The sequence below is a fragment of the Equus quagga genome, chromosome 12, assembly GCF_021613505.1.
Source record: "Equus quagga isolate Etosha38 chromosome 12, UCLA_HA_Equagga_1.0, whole genome shotgun sequence".
Taxonomy (NCBI): domain Eukaryota; kingdom Metazoa; phylum Chordata; class Mammalia; order Perissodactyla; family Equidae; genus Equus; species Equus quagga.
Genome location: NC_060278.1, coordinates 101,880,457 through 101,894,627, shown reverse-complemented (window position 1 = coordinate 101,894,627; position 14,171 = coordinate 101,880,457).

The following is a 14,171-nucleotide window of genomic DNA, read 5'->3' as shown; positions in this document are numbered from 1 at the left end:
TAACAGCAGGTGGTACTGAGGCCATGAAGAAAAAGTAGGAAGAAGGGGATAGAGGGTAATGGGAATGCAGAAAAGGTGACTTCTCTTTTAGAGGGTGATCAGAGAAGGCCTCACTAAGGAAGCCATATTTGAGCAGAGAAGTTCTGGCAACATTGATCCAGGCAGAAGGCAGAGTAAGTGCAAAGGCCCTGAGGCAGGAACATGGTTAGTGTATTTGAGGAATAGTGTGGAGGAAGTCAGCATGGCTGGAGCAGAAGGTTGATGGGGAAAGTAGATTGATGAGAAGGCTGGAGAGGTGACAGGAGCCAAAGCAAGTCAGAGCAAGCCATTTCCCAAGACATGAGAAACTCTTAGAGGGAATGACCTGATCTGCCTTAGGTTTTAACATAATCCTTCTAGACTGTCAGGGGGGAGGGGAAGGCAGGTGATGAGGCAAAGACAATATTTTAGGTGAAAAATGATACACCTAGAACCAAGGTTGTGACTGTGGGGCTTATGAGAAGTAGTTAGATCCTGGATATATTTAGAAAGTAGAGGCTGACAAGATTTACTGAAGGACTGGATGTGGAGTGTGAGAAAAAGTGAAGAGTCGAGGATAATTCCAACATTTCTACCTGAGGAAGCGGGCAGAGGGCAGGTACCCCTTGCCAAGATGGAGAACCACAGGCAGGCCAGCTTTGGGTAGACACGAGGATGACAGAAATTAAGACGGTGATCATGACTGTGGGGCCGCTTGGCAGGCCCCTGAGGCAGCCTTTTGGAAAGTCTGGTCCCTCGACCTTCCCGCTGATTCAGAGCTGCCAACACTCTTCCAGTACATTCCCTCTGGTTTAAATTAACCAGAGTTCATTTCCATTATTTGCAACCAAAGCCCCTTAATTGATAAAATGGGCTAAAGCGGCTTTTATCTCTCAGCACAGGACACTTAAACACCTTCTTAGCATCAGAAAACAACCAACAAACTCACGAAGGGACCTTCGGACGCCACCCACGTCTCCGCCAGAGGCTGACTTTGCCTCTCACAGCGTCTCTTCCTCAGAGAGACAGCTTCTGCCAGTACAAGGTGGGGAAGTGTCAAATACTATTAAAACTTGATTGCTAATTCCAATGCTATTGTGCTTGATACGCTTGTCACATAAAAGTGCACAATGTCGCTTAATAAAATTGATAGAACTCCCTTTGAAGATATTTTTGTCACTGAGGCACTCAATAAAACTGTTTTCATCAGGTTCTTCTGCCTCTTCCATATTTTGTTAAGTGACACATTTTCGTGAACCAGCCCAGGGTCTAGCAAAGCATGTTTTGCAAAGAATGTTGTGGAAGGAAGGGGGAGGGTTCAGATTTTCCTTTTTATTTCTCGTAATTAGGAAGACCTCTACCAACTGCCTAACGATGCAGTTCATCTGGGTCGCCGGGAAACCCAATCAAAGCTGTTTTCCTTCAGAGTCATGTGCGATCAAATAAATAGCCCACAGAGGTTACTGCGGCTAATGCAAAAATAGCTCATTATAAATACCAAGTCCAAAAATGAATCTGTTCGAGGAAGTGTCTCTTTTCTTCTTACCCACATCCAACAAGCATTTTCAGCCTGAGACCCAAGAGGATCGCAGATCCACATTCACTAACAACATGGTGGAGCTTGACTCCTCACGGCCAGCACAGAACAGAAGTTGGTAAGTGACTTCTCACTGGTAATACTGACCAGCCTTGGAGGGTTGAACTACGTTCAAGGCTGGGTGGTCTCGGGCAAATTATATGATCCTTCAGGTCAGGTCCTACATCTGTAAAATGGGGACAATAGACCTCTATTATGAGAAGTAGTACTCTTTAGATTGTAAGTGGTAGAAAATCTAATTCAAATAGACTTGAGAAAGATAAAGGAGATTAATTGGCTCAAATATTTGAAAATATTGGAGATGGAGCTAGCTTCTAACCTAGCCAAATTTGGGAGCCCAAAATCTCGTCAGGACCTGGTAACTCTGTTTCTTGGCTCTGATCTCCCCTGCATCACCTTAACTCTCAGGCTGACCAGCTCCATGTGGTGGCAGGATGGTGACCAGGTGCTCCTGGCTTATTTATTTTTCTAATAAAAAATAGAACACTCCTCTCCAGCCATTCGAACATCGGCCCAAATTGTGTCATGCATCCATCCCCAAACCCATCCCTAAATCAGCGTTTCTCTGATTGTCCACATGCCCAGGATGGAGCCATGATGGTACTGATGCCACTCAAATCACATGGATGGACTGTGGCCAAGAGATTGTTGCCCAGAGGGAAACCATGTGCTGTTACCAGGATAAGGAAGAATGCGTGCTGGGCAGAAAAGGTCAAGTACCGACACCCACTTTCTCAGAACTATTGAGAGGATTCAATAATATTGGTCTAACATCTGTGTCAGTTAAGATTTCCTTTGGTTCAGGGGTGATAAAAATGTTTTGGAACTAGATAGAGGTGGTAGTTGCACACACTGTGAATGTACTAAAATGTCACTGAATTGAATTCACTTTAAAATGGTTAATTTTATTTTATGTGAATTTCATCTCAATTTTTAAAACAAGAATGGTTTTGGCTCCCAATAACGGGAAACTCAAATCCAGTGGCTTAAAAGGGAGAGACTTATTTGCTTTATACAACAGAAAATCCAGAGGTTGATAGGCCAGGGCTGGTGATGAAGCCATCTGGGACCCACACTTCACCTTCTTTCTGCTCTGTCACCCTCAGTATAAGGCATTTATCCTCATGGTCACAAGGTGGCTGCTTCTCCTCCAGACCTCACATCTGTATTCCAGATAGGAAATGAGAAAGGCAAAGGGACAACAAAGGGAAAGAGGGAAGGGACCACATATGTATCGGGAAAATAGAAGTTTTATAGAAAGACCAGCTCAGTCTTACTGATTAGAACTATGCCAGAGGGCCACCCCTGGTCACAAGGAAGACAGGGGAAGAGCGTGCTTTTGATCTGGACACATTGTTTGCTTGAACAAAGTTGGAGTATTGCTAATAAGGAAGAAAAGAGAACAGATATTGGATGGACAACCAGCATTTTTTTCCATATGCCTGCAAAATATAGGACTTCAACAGATGGCAGTGGGGGTAGAAGGAGCAGGTTTTGATATTGAAATTCTGAAAACAAAAGATACAGTCCTCTTATCATTACCTCCTAAAACTCACTGATTTTTCAGGTATGAGTCCAAATCGGTTTATTTTTAGTCTTAAACGCAAGCTGATTGAACCAGGGAAAAATGGACAGGCAAATGGAAGAGACCAGTAATCCTCTTACGCCAATCATATGCCTTTCTGCTTCTTTTCTTTTTCTATAGTTTTCATTTTAATGGAGCTGAACTGCGTCTGAAACAGCCCCCGACCCTAGCAAGATCTGGGGTGCAGGTTTACCGGAGTCCGGATTTACTGCCTTCGGGTCCCCCCAAAGAATAATTATTTGTAAACGGCTTTATTTTTCAGTCCCGATACCCGCCTGTAACTCACGTGCTCACACAGTAGATTAACGCACCGAGAATGACTTCTCACTCAACGTACAACAAAAACATGAGAAACGGGTTTAATAAGGAGGTTTGAAAAGGGATCTGCGGAGGGCGGGGGACGGAGCCCGTTTAATCAGAACATCTAGAAGACGCCAGAGAAGGCGGGAAGCCTGCCAGGCAGTCGTCTCCTCCTGGAACCTGTGTCTATTGATTGTCAAAGTTTAGCTAACTATCAAAGATACTTGCTGCGTGATTAAATGTCACTTACATATAGTATAAGTTACAATATGAACAGAAACTTCATTTTCTAATAGAAATATATTTCAGTTTTTTCTCATGAAAAATCATTATTATTTTTGAAAGTCAAATAATAAAGATAAACTGAAAATCCACCTCATAGTTCCAACCCACAGGGAAAAGGACTTCTCACACATCCATCACAGGCTTATTTTTATATCTATTTATGCAAACATACACATATTTTTTAAAACAAAAAGAGAATCACATGATAAGGTTAGGGGTTGGGAACACTTATTCTCTGTTTCTCTTGTTTCTCTATAGAGGAACCACAATCACAGTAACACCCTTGCTCCCGCCCACAGAGCAGTGAGTTAATTGATTGACGGGTGATAGCCATTGGTCCACATTGCTCAAAGGGGCGGGCTCACAGATTAGAACGCTGGTTGCAGTTCACTCCCTTTCTTCTCTTACCTGGAACCATGCAATCTTTGAGACAGCGGTCTTTAACAAGTGTAACTTTTCACTGGGTGGGCTGTACCCAGATGGATGTGGTCCTAGGGTACCTCTCCAAAAACACTTCTATCGGTAATAAAGCTGACGTTTTGTCTTCATCTGTCTGACTTTCATATGTACCCATCCAATTATTTCCCTAGATAAATTGCTAGAAGTGAAACTGCTGGATCAAGGCACATGGACATATAAAGTTAATACATATATAATTATATTATATTATATTAGTAATATAATTATTGCCAGAATTCCTTCCAGAAAGTTTATTTCAGTGGAATCTCAACTGTCTACATTCCCATATCTTTATCAGCACTGAGCATTTTCTTTTTAATCTTTCCGTCTATCTGAAATAAAAATAATATCTGATTTTATTTGCAATTTTGTTATTACTGAGGCTACATGATTTTTCATATGCTTAATATATTCTTTTATGAATTGTCTGAGAAATTAAATTTTATTATTACAGCTGATGTCCTGATAGACATTTGTTCAATGTCCGATCACATCACAAATGCCTCCTGCAGCCTCCTCTCCCACCACTCCTCGAATGCGCTCATCCTAAAGTCAGGATTCAGCGTTGCAACAGAAACCATCTCTGGCTAATTCGAGTGGAAAGGAATTTAATAAAGAATATTTCGAGGCCAGCCTGGTGGTGCAGCGGTTAAGTACACACATTCCGCTTTGGCGGCCCAGGATTCCCCGGTTCGGATTCCGGGTGTGGACATGGCACCGCTTGGCATGCCATGCTGTGGTAGGCGTCCCATATGTAAAGTAGAGGAAGATGGGCACGGATGTTAGCTCAGGGCCAGTCTTCCTCAGCAAACAGAGGAGGGTTGGCAGTAGTTAGCTCAGGGGTAATCTTCCTCAAAAAAAAAAAAAAATGTTTCATGGTCAGAGAATCATCATGAGGGACAGAGAAGCAGGCTCAGAGGCAGCTCAGCCAGGAAGAATGCCCACAACGGTGCTGCAGAACTGCTCCGGGAGGATGCCACTGTCTCCCTCCAGACTCAGGCCCTGCAGCTGCTACCACCTGCATCGCCTGGTGGGCTCTGACATCCCTCGTAAAGCCCCCGCGGCTTCCTGGATGGAGCTCCCACTCCACTCGCCGAGTGGATTCTGCGTGGTCCCTGCCTCATCTCACCAGCAGGAATCTCAGGATCTGGGGTGGGCATCTGACTGGGGCTGTGCCTGAGCTTCCAGGGAGGCTGGGAAGGTGAGCCTTCTCTGGTAGATGACAAGGACTTACAATGTGGAAAATTTCCCATACCTAGGATGGATGTGAAAAAGGTTTGAGCAGCCAAAAGAAATGGTGAATGTCCATCACAATTCTTGAGGACCAGACCCACATATTATGGTTCCTTTGAATCTTGAGAAGCTTCCATCTGTTCCATCCAAGTCAGGCAATTCAGAGTCCCTCCCCACCCCCAATCTACCCATTCTCCCACTTTTATCCTTGCTGATCCCTCTCTGTGGGATGCTGTCTCCCTTTTCTGCCTGTCAAAACCCTGCTGGTCCAGGCTACACTCCATTAAAAATTATGCTTAAACTACATTGCAGAATCTGAAGTTTCAAACTATCTCTGATAAGATAAAAATCAACTTGTCTTCTGTTTCTTTCTTGCTACATTTAGGAGACGTTTGGCCCATTCTTCTGGGGAGGATGACTTTCTCCAGGATGAAAGACAAACATCCTAAAACAGACATGGTCCCTGTCCTCCTGGTGCTTATAATATTAAAAAATATACATTTGCTTAATGAACAAATAGAAACTTCTTTCTTAACCCGGAATTCCTCCAGCCATCCCTTCCCACTCTTCCTACACTGAAATGATGGAGTCCTGTGGAGAAAAATCGCCTAATGCCGGGGATTGATGTCTTGACAAGTGTAGAAGGATGTGAACATGTTTTGATAGGTATATTCAACTTGTTTGACTTTCTCTTTGCTACACCGGATGGTGCCTTCCAGAAATGGCGATCGGCCAGTTGTACATCCCCAAGACTGACCTGGGGGAGGGAGGAGGTGGTTTCACAGTGTTAGCGACTGGAGCTCCTTTAAACAAGCCATCAGGCCCTTCCCAGATAGCTCTGGTGGGAGACGGGGGGAGGCAGGTTTCTGCATCCACTCTTGTCAGCGGAACCCATCACACTAAGGGCCCCCAATGCTGGGAGAAGTGGATCCCCTTGTTACGAGACATCCATTGGAAAAAATACCCAAAACAACTACATCAACATTACAGCTGTGGTTGTCTTCGGGAGGTGGAACTAATGGGATTTTTTAAATGGTTTGTGTTTTTTAAAGTTTCTACTATAAGCATGCATTTCACTTTTAAATAATAGTTCATCCTTTTTCATCCACCCAGAATTCCCCCCTCCCTCCCTCCATCACTGGTGGCAGGTCTGCCCAGCGTTCAAGACCCATCAGGGGTGCCACCTCCTTCAGGAGCCTTTCCTACCCCTCCACAGCTGAGTGGTCTCTCTCTATTTATTCTCTCATTCTGTCTCTTATTCATTCTCTCTCCCATTCTTCTCTCTCTCTTTCTCTGTCTCTCACTCTCTCTCTCTAATCTTCTCTCATTCTCTTCTCTCTCCAATTCCTCCCCCTCACTCTCTCTCTCCCTCTCCGCCCACCCCCTCCCCCACCTCCCCCAACACAGAAGACCTCTCACCTGCTCCACGATGTCTTGCTGGCTCACTCGCTTGCTCGTCCAGCCTGGGAGTATATTTAGCTGTGTACTCATCCTATCTTCCCCTGCTCCTGCCACTGTTCGTGGGCACAGACTCTATTTAACTTTTATTTTTAATTTCAAGCCATACTGGCACAGTAGCTTGCACAGGTAGGTGACCAACAAGCGTTGACAGAACTGAATTCTCATTTTTTCTTGAACTAAGGAAAGTTTACCTTATCAGAATAATGGTCTCAAGTGTCACTTCTCTCTAAGAAATTATATCAGCTGGACCTAGCCATATCCTTGAGGAACTGGAGCCCGAGATTGTTCACAAAACCCACCTGTGGAGGCTCAGAGACCTTTCCTCCTCACAAGCTTCAGGAGATCCTTGCAGAAACTTCTGTGACCATCTCCCAGGTCAGAGTTTTATTAGGTCATTCCTGGGCATGAGAAGTGGGAGACTATGATTCTGAGGGTAGAAACGCTGACAACAGAAATGTAAAGTTGCTCTGTGACCCAGAGACCCCCTAGAGATCCATTCTACTGACCCACCCACATGGGCACCAAAGATAAACCAGCAAAGGTGTCTCCTGCAAGGTTGTTTGAAATATTTTTAAAAATCACATTCAACCTCAATCTCTGAACAAATAAATGAAAGAACATCCATATAGGCTATGCATATTCTCCCGTGGCTCTAAAGAAACAGATAGATCTGCGTGGAATGAAATGGAAAGATTGCCAAGACACATTGTTAACTTGAAAAACCAATATATCCATACACGGGCTACGATTCCATAAGGTAAATTAATAAAACTAAGAGTGTCTCTTTAAACTACAGATATCCGTAGGGAATGTCTGCAGTCTCCACATTTACCTGTGAACGGTGGTTACTTCTGGGGAAGAAAGGATTTTCAGGAAGGAATAAAGAGAGACTATAATGGTTACATCTCTGTTCAAAATTATATTATGAAATGTGTATTGTTTGAATTTTTATGAAAGCATATGTTCCTATATTATATGTGTGATTATAAAAATAAAAAAGATGATATTTTCATCACAAAGTTAGAATTCCTGAACATGTTTAGATGAAGGCTTTTGTAGAACACCATGGAAATCAATTTGTTAAACTTTAAATCATTAAATTTTGCATGTCTATGTTATATCAATAGCATATTAAACTCTAGCCTTGAACAGTAACAGTTTAAGAAAAACGTAATGCAGTGAAATAAATTGAGAAACTCCTATTGATTAATTTATTTTTCTTTTCCGAAAACGGGGAGAAAGTCATAATTGATTTTTAAAGGTGACATACCTCTGTGTATTTTGAGATGGGATAGTTCGAGAAGCCCAAAGCTAAAGAGAAAAGTAAAAAATCTAGAAGAACCAGAGTCAAGAAAAGAAAAGTCAACCACGATTATCTGGGAGCTAAGACAATATAAGCCAAACAGACGGAAATCCTGAAAAACAAATTTAAAAAATGTCCTGGAAAATTGGCTCAGATAACAAAAATCTCTCTGGAAAAACCAGCAGAGTCGCCCACCTAGACCACACGGCTTCTCTTTGTCTTTTCACAAAAGATCTAAGCAGACGGTATTAATATTTACAATAAATTTTCTTTGTGCAGTAACATATACAGAGAAACAATCGTCAAAAGACCTATGGGATTACAATAATTTAAACTTATGTCTTTTGCTTCTATCGTGCATAATACCGTGGGGATTTTATCCACATTGAAAGATTCAGGATCATGTTATACTTCTTAAAGTCGAATTTCACACATATAAGCTGAAAATAAAACAATGTCCGGGAGGAAATTTCATAACATGCTCAACAAGAATTGTATCAGAATTCACAGCCCTATAGTCATTTTTTTATTATTATTTTTACAGAAAGGAAGAGAATGTTAAATATACAACTAAAGATCGCCCTCTAGTGGAATGTACTGTTTATACAAAATACTATTCAGGATTTGACCTATTTCCAGAAAATGCGGCATCCCAGATTTGCTGTAGATAAAGCAGACCATGCTCAGAATATATTGCTCCAAATCATAGCATTCTTTGTTAAAGTCATTGACGTTTTTAATCTTTCTTCTTTTCAACTATTAAATGCAATTGGTTACCCTTTAAAATGTCTTTTTTTCCTCAAAGTATATCAAGGCTGGAAACCACCATCTCTTTTTCTTATTAAAATACCCTTCTTTGTTTAGAAATCTTTGAATGCCAACATGACTCCCAGTAAATATTAGATGAGACACATGTGCCCTCTTAAACCCTTCTCTTCTCCGGCCTCAGGGCAAATCTGCTGATGCTATCTTAGGGTCTGATGCCGACGATGATAAAGACTAAATTAAAATCCCTCTTTAGGCAGAACTGAGAGATGCTGAAGAAGACTGCCACAGCACGTTTCAGGAAGGCACCCAGGGCTGGCCATCTTTATCCAAGCATTGATCATGGTTTGTCCCTGGTTGGCACACCCAGTAACACACCACACAGTGAAGGCAAAAGATTTTAAACCCTAGCACATTGAGAAGGTGTAACATATAATCACAAGGTCAACAACAGGAATTTCCTCAGAATAACAAGGGTCTCAAAGAAACACAGAAGCACTGAACTTTTGAAGTAGGAGAGCATTTCCAGTCTATCTTACTCAGTATCTTACCTTCATGATTCTTACCACCTTAACATCCCATCTGTCCAGTTATTCACTTAATGTTCGTCTTTAATCAGCTGGACTTTTTATTTAAATAAAGGCCAAGGTCACATACCATAAATAGAAACTAACCATAAAAATAAATAAAATTAGAAGATAGTATTATTCCATTCTAGAAACTGGAGTTTGCATTGAGGCTGAGGCTTGCTCTCTTTTGTTAAAAAGGGGAGGTTGCAAGAGAAGACGGGTGTTCAGGACAAAGTGGCACCTGATGGAGACTTTCCCATCCGTGTTTCTGGAAGCACTGAACAAGAATCGGGAATCACTTTCTCACTGGGATTCAGTGTTATCTGAGGCTAGTGTCCACACGGCACTACAATCATCTCCCCTACTGCCAGTGGTCCATGGCCACAGTTTAGTAAGCTTCACTTGAACTCCAGCTTCTTGCATGAAAGCGCCTTGCCCAGGGCTATTGCAGCAGACCTGCTGGTGCCCCCCACAGCCCCTCAGGCATTTCCATCATAGTGCTCTCTAGAGCAGCTTCCCGCTGCCAGCATCCCATCTCTTTGCCTGGGGGCTGTTTCCAGTGGAGGGAGCCCACTCTGCTCATGCACTCAGGGCAGGCCAGAAGTCCTGGAAAATTAACATCCCCAGCAACAGCTCTCAACCAAAAACTGACAAGAATTGGGCACGCGTGCACTCGTCCACACTGGCTCCTGGATCCCACATGGGGTGAAGCTCCCGTTTCTCGCAGTGGTAACTTGCTTGATAGCATATCTTTCATTGGCTTTCTTAATCCTCATCTCACTGCCCCACTCTTTTATAGGTGTTTCTCAGGGTCACCTCCCAAATAATCTGCTTGTCCCTGAATCTGTATCTCAGGGTCTGCTACTGAGGAAACCCAAATTGAGACAATGAAATGGCAAATTCACAGTGGAGTCAATGTTGAAACCCAATTCTCCTACCTCCAGTCTAGGCTGGTTTTTATTTGTCCCCTCTTTGCCATTGTTACCTTGTCCCAAAGTCTTTGGACTAACTGAGCCCTCTCTGAAAAGATGTTGTCTTTAAGTTATGAGTGTGCCAGCCACAGGGAGACCAATCATCCCGGTTTGCCCAGGACTGAGGGGTTCCCAGAAGGTGGGACTTGCAGTGGAAAAAGTCCTGGGCAAACCAGGACCAGTTGGTCACCCTAGGCAGCTACCACCTTTCCTCTGTGGAGGGGGCTACGCAGTTCTAAGCTTAGACACCAGACCTCCCACGTGTAAGAAATCGGTGTAATATGTGAAACATCAGTCCAATAGCGAAGCATCTGGGGTTCCCCAAACCGTGCTGCATCCTCAAGTGGCATAAAGAATGACTCTGTACTGGTTATACATTTATTTTACTGTGTATTAGGAAAAATTTAGCACAGCAAAACAATTTTATAGACATTTGTGTTGAAGAACATGCTAAAACAGGCATTTGGGTTTTTTTTTTTTTAATGAGTTCACTTAATAAAAATAAATAAATAATAGCACACAACCTACATATCCACGGCAAAAAGCCTGGAAGTTTGGGGAAACTGGGCTATATAGATAATACTAGAGATTCTATATTTACAACTTCTTAGGTAAATTAAATTCAGTCATTTGATCTGTTAGGTAGCTATCTAGCTGTCCTGAAGTAACCATTCCTCTTAATCTCTACCAGGTGGCATATAACAAAAAGCACATTTTCACTACCCTGTGTTGTGGGGGCCCTTACTATACGGGGACAGAAAGATTAAGCTACTGAGCCACTGCTGGGTGCCAGTCACTAGACACTCAGGAAATACCATAGGGGGTACTTGACCTTGAGCCGAGCTCTCTGCCTAGCGCTTTATCCAACAGTGAGAAAGGTAAGCATGGCCCCTGCCCTCGGGGGGTTTACAGTCCAGAAGGCATGATAGACATTAAATGAATAATTACACAAATAAATATGCAATTATGGTAATTGAGGTTAAAAAAATATTTAGCGTGCTCCGTCAGGATGTGCACGAGAAATGTGTCTTTATTTCCTATAACTGACGTAAGCCTGCTCTCAGACCCCTGGGCCAATGGGGTTGGCAGATGACGGGGACGCGAAGAAATAAAAAGTCAAACTTGCTAATTAACATATCTCATTCTCTTCTGCTTTAAATATAGCCTCTTCTTGTTTAAAATAGTATCTTTCAGGTAACCTTTCCTCTCTTTAAACAACATTTAGCATTCGTGTCTCTCTTCTTCTAAGTCACTAATCCCATTGTGAAGGCTCCATGCCCGTGACCTAGTTACCTCTCAAAGGCCCCTTCTCCAAATACCATCACGCAGGATTGGGGTTTCAATAGATGAATTTGGGGGGACGCAAACACTCAGTTCATAGGATACTCTCATGATCATTTTCTATGGCCCTTCTATTCTTGCTACTGGGGACTGCTCTCCATCCTTCTCTACTCACCATTTCTGTCCCAGCCTCATGGTCCTTGGTCTGAATTATGCACTTCCCCAGAATCTCAGAAATAGAGGCCACACCCCACATGTCACAGGTTCACTAATTGAAACTCTACCACTGGAAGTAAACAGAGCATCTTTGATTTCTATAACTGGCCTATTCTTCTACTAAAGTTTAGCTTTCCAATACGGTAGCCATGAGCCACAGGGGACTATTTCAATTCAAATTATAATTAATTAAAATTAAATAAAATTATAAATTTAGTTTCTCAGTCACACAAATTCAGTGACGCATGTGGCTAGTGGCTACCATTTTGGTCAGTGCAGACACAGACCATGTCCATCATCACAGAAAGTTCTGTTGGACAGCCAAGGTCAGGAGCTCACAGTGGGGAAAAGCCAACAAACTTGCCCATCAAGGAATCTGAGTCTCTTGTAGTTTTAAGACAGTTTCGTCCCATTTAACAGAATGTTTTGAGTAAACTTTGTCTTTCAAGGTTTCCCTCACTCCTCTTCCAGCAGATGGGGTCTAGATTGAAGTCTCCCGGGGATTCACAAAAGCATTGAAGGGCGAGCTGGACATCCACAAACCCTGGAACTAGAGGAACCGAGGTGAAGGTTTCTCCAGATGTGGGACAAAGAAGCCTACACATGGCAACTGGGTTATGCCCATGTTATAGGTGAAAAATCATTGCTCAGAAGTTCAAGCTATTTGCCTAAAGTCACAGAGCAGGTTAGGGGTGGAGTCAGGATTCAAACTGTGAGACCTCAGCGCTGCCCACCCCATTTCACTGCCTTTCATTCTTTACAGTGCAATAAATTTCCTTTCTTTAGGGCATGACCCAATAAAGTCTTGGCTGACCGTTGCAAAAATCTTCATGGGGGAACAGCTGTGCCAATTGGCCTTCGTCCTCGGAGTGAGGGCAGAGAGTGAGCACACCTGCAGCTCCTGAAGGGGTCGGGGGAAGCAGGCAGCTGATGTAGGAACAGCCCGGCAACCTGACCACACATCCTGGTAAAGCCCAACTAGGGCTGTTGTTCTGGAGGGTCTGCTCCATCTCGCCAGCTTCCCTACTGCTAAGGAACTTCAATTGTATTCGACTTGCCCACACAACATTCGGAGATCCTGACTTTTGTGTCGTATCTCCTCGTTCTGGAATTGCGTTGATTACACACACATTTCACACTAATCACTGTGCGAAGTGCTTTCCAAGATCAGTATCTTACATGGTCCTCACAACGGTCGTTTGGAGTAGATATTATTATTATCCCCATTCCTAGATGAGGGAATAAAGCTCAGAGACTTTCAGCCATTGGCCAAGATGCCAACACAAGGCTCTTTGGTGTTTAAGCTGTGCTCTGCCACTACAGGAAATAAAAATTACCTTGCAAGATGTACCTCTGAAGCAGAGGTCAAAACTGCGGGAACAATTACGGCTCTGCCATTTACTCATTGTGAGATTTTAGCAAGTCACTTAGCCTCTCTGAACCCACATTCCCCAACATATAAAATGGGGTGGCGATACCTGCTCACAGCTCCGATCTGATGAATAGGAGAGGTACGCTGTGCGAGTTAGTGTTCCTTGGTGGCAAGCAACAGAAAGTGTCTGGGCGCTGTTGTTTGGCCAGCAAAAGGAACTCACAGAAATGTTTTGGGAGCCTCCAGAATTTATGAGAAGACTGCAAAATTGGGGATGAGCAAAGACGAGGGAGCACAGCAAGACCTAGTGAAGAGCACCTGGCAGAGGCCGTGGCCCTTGGACCGTCTTTCTATCTCTGAGTCACTTCACTCACAAATCAAAGTCCTGGTGAGAGAGTCTGACTCACTGACCTTAGGTCACTTGCTCACCCTTGGCTGAACTAGAATAAGGAGAAGTTTCTGGAAGACACCTCTTTGGCCTCCATAGTGGGAATTCAGAACACTTCGATTGACTACGTTCATGGGGAAAAGGTAACTTCTGAAAGAGAAGTGAGGATACTGTTAGAAGAGGGGGGAAATGCTAGGGGGTAGGAGGGAGACGAATGTTGACTACAATATAAAAGGTCACAAATATGTAAAGTAGGGGTAACATTACCATTTTTCTTAGCTGTAGCAGCAAGCCCAGCTCTACACACTTCAAGTTAGGAGCCAGGGGAGCAGGACTGGCTTCCCTGAAGGGCTTTTTCATGCTCTTTT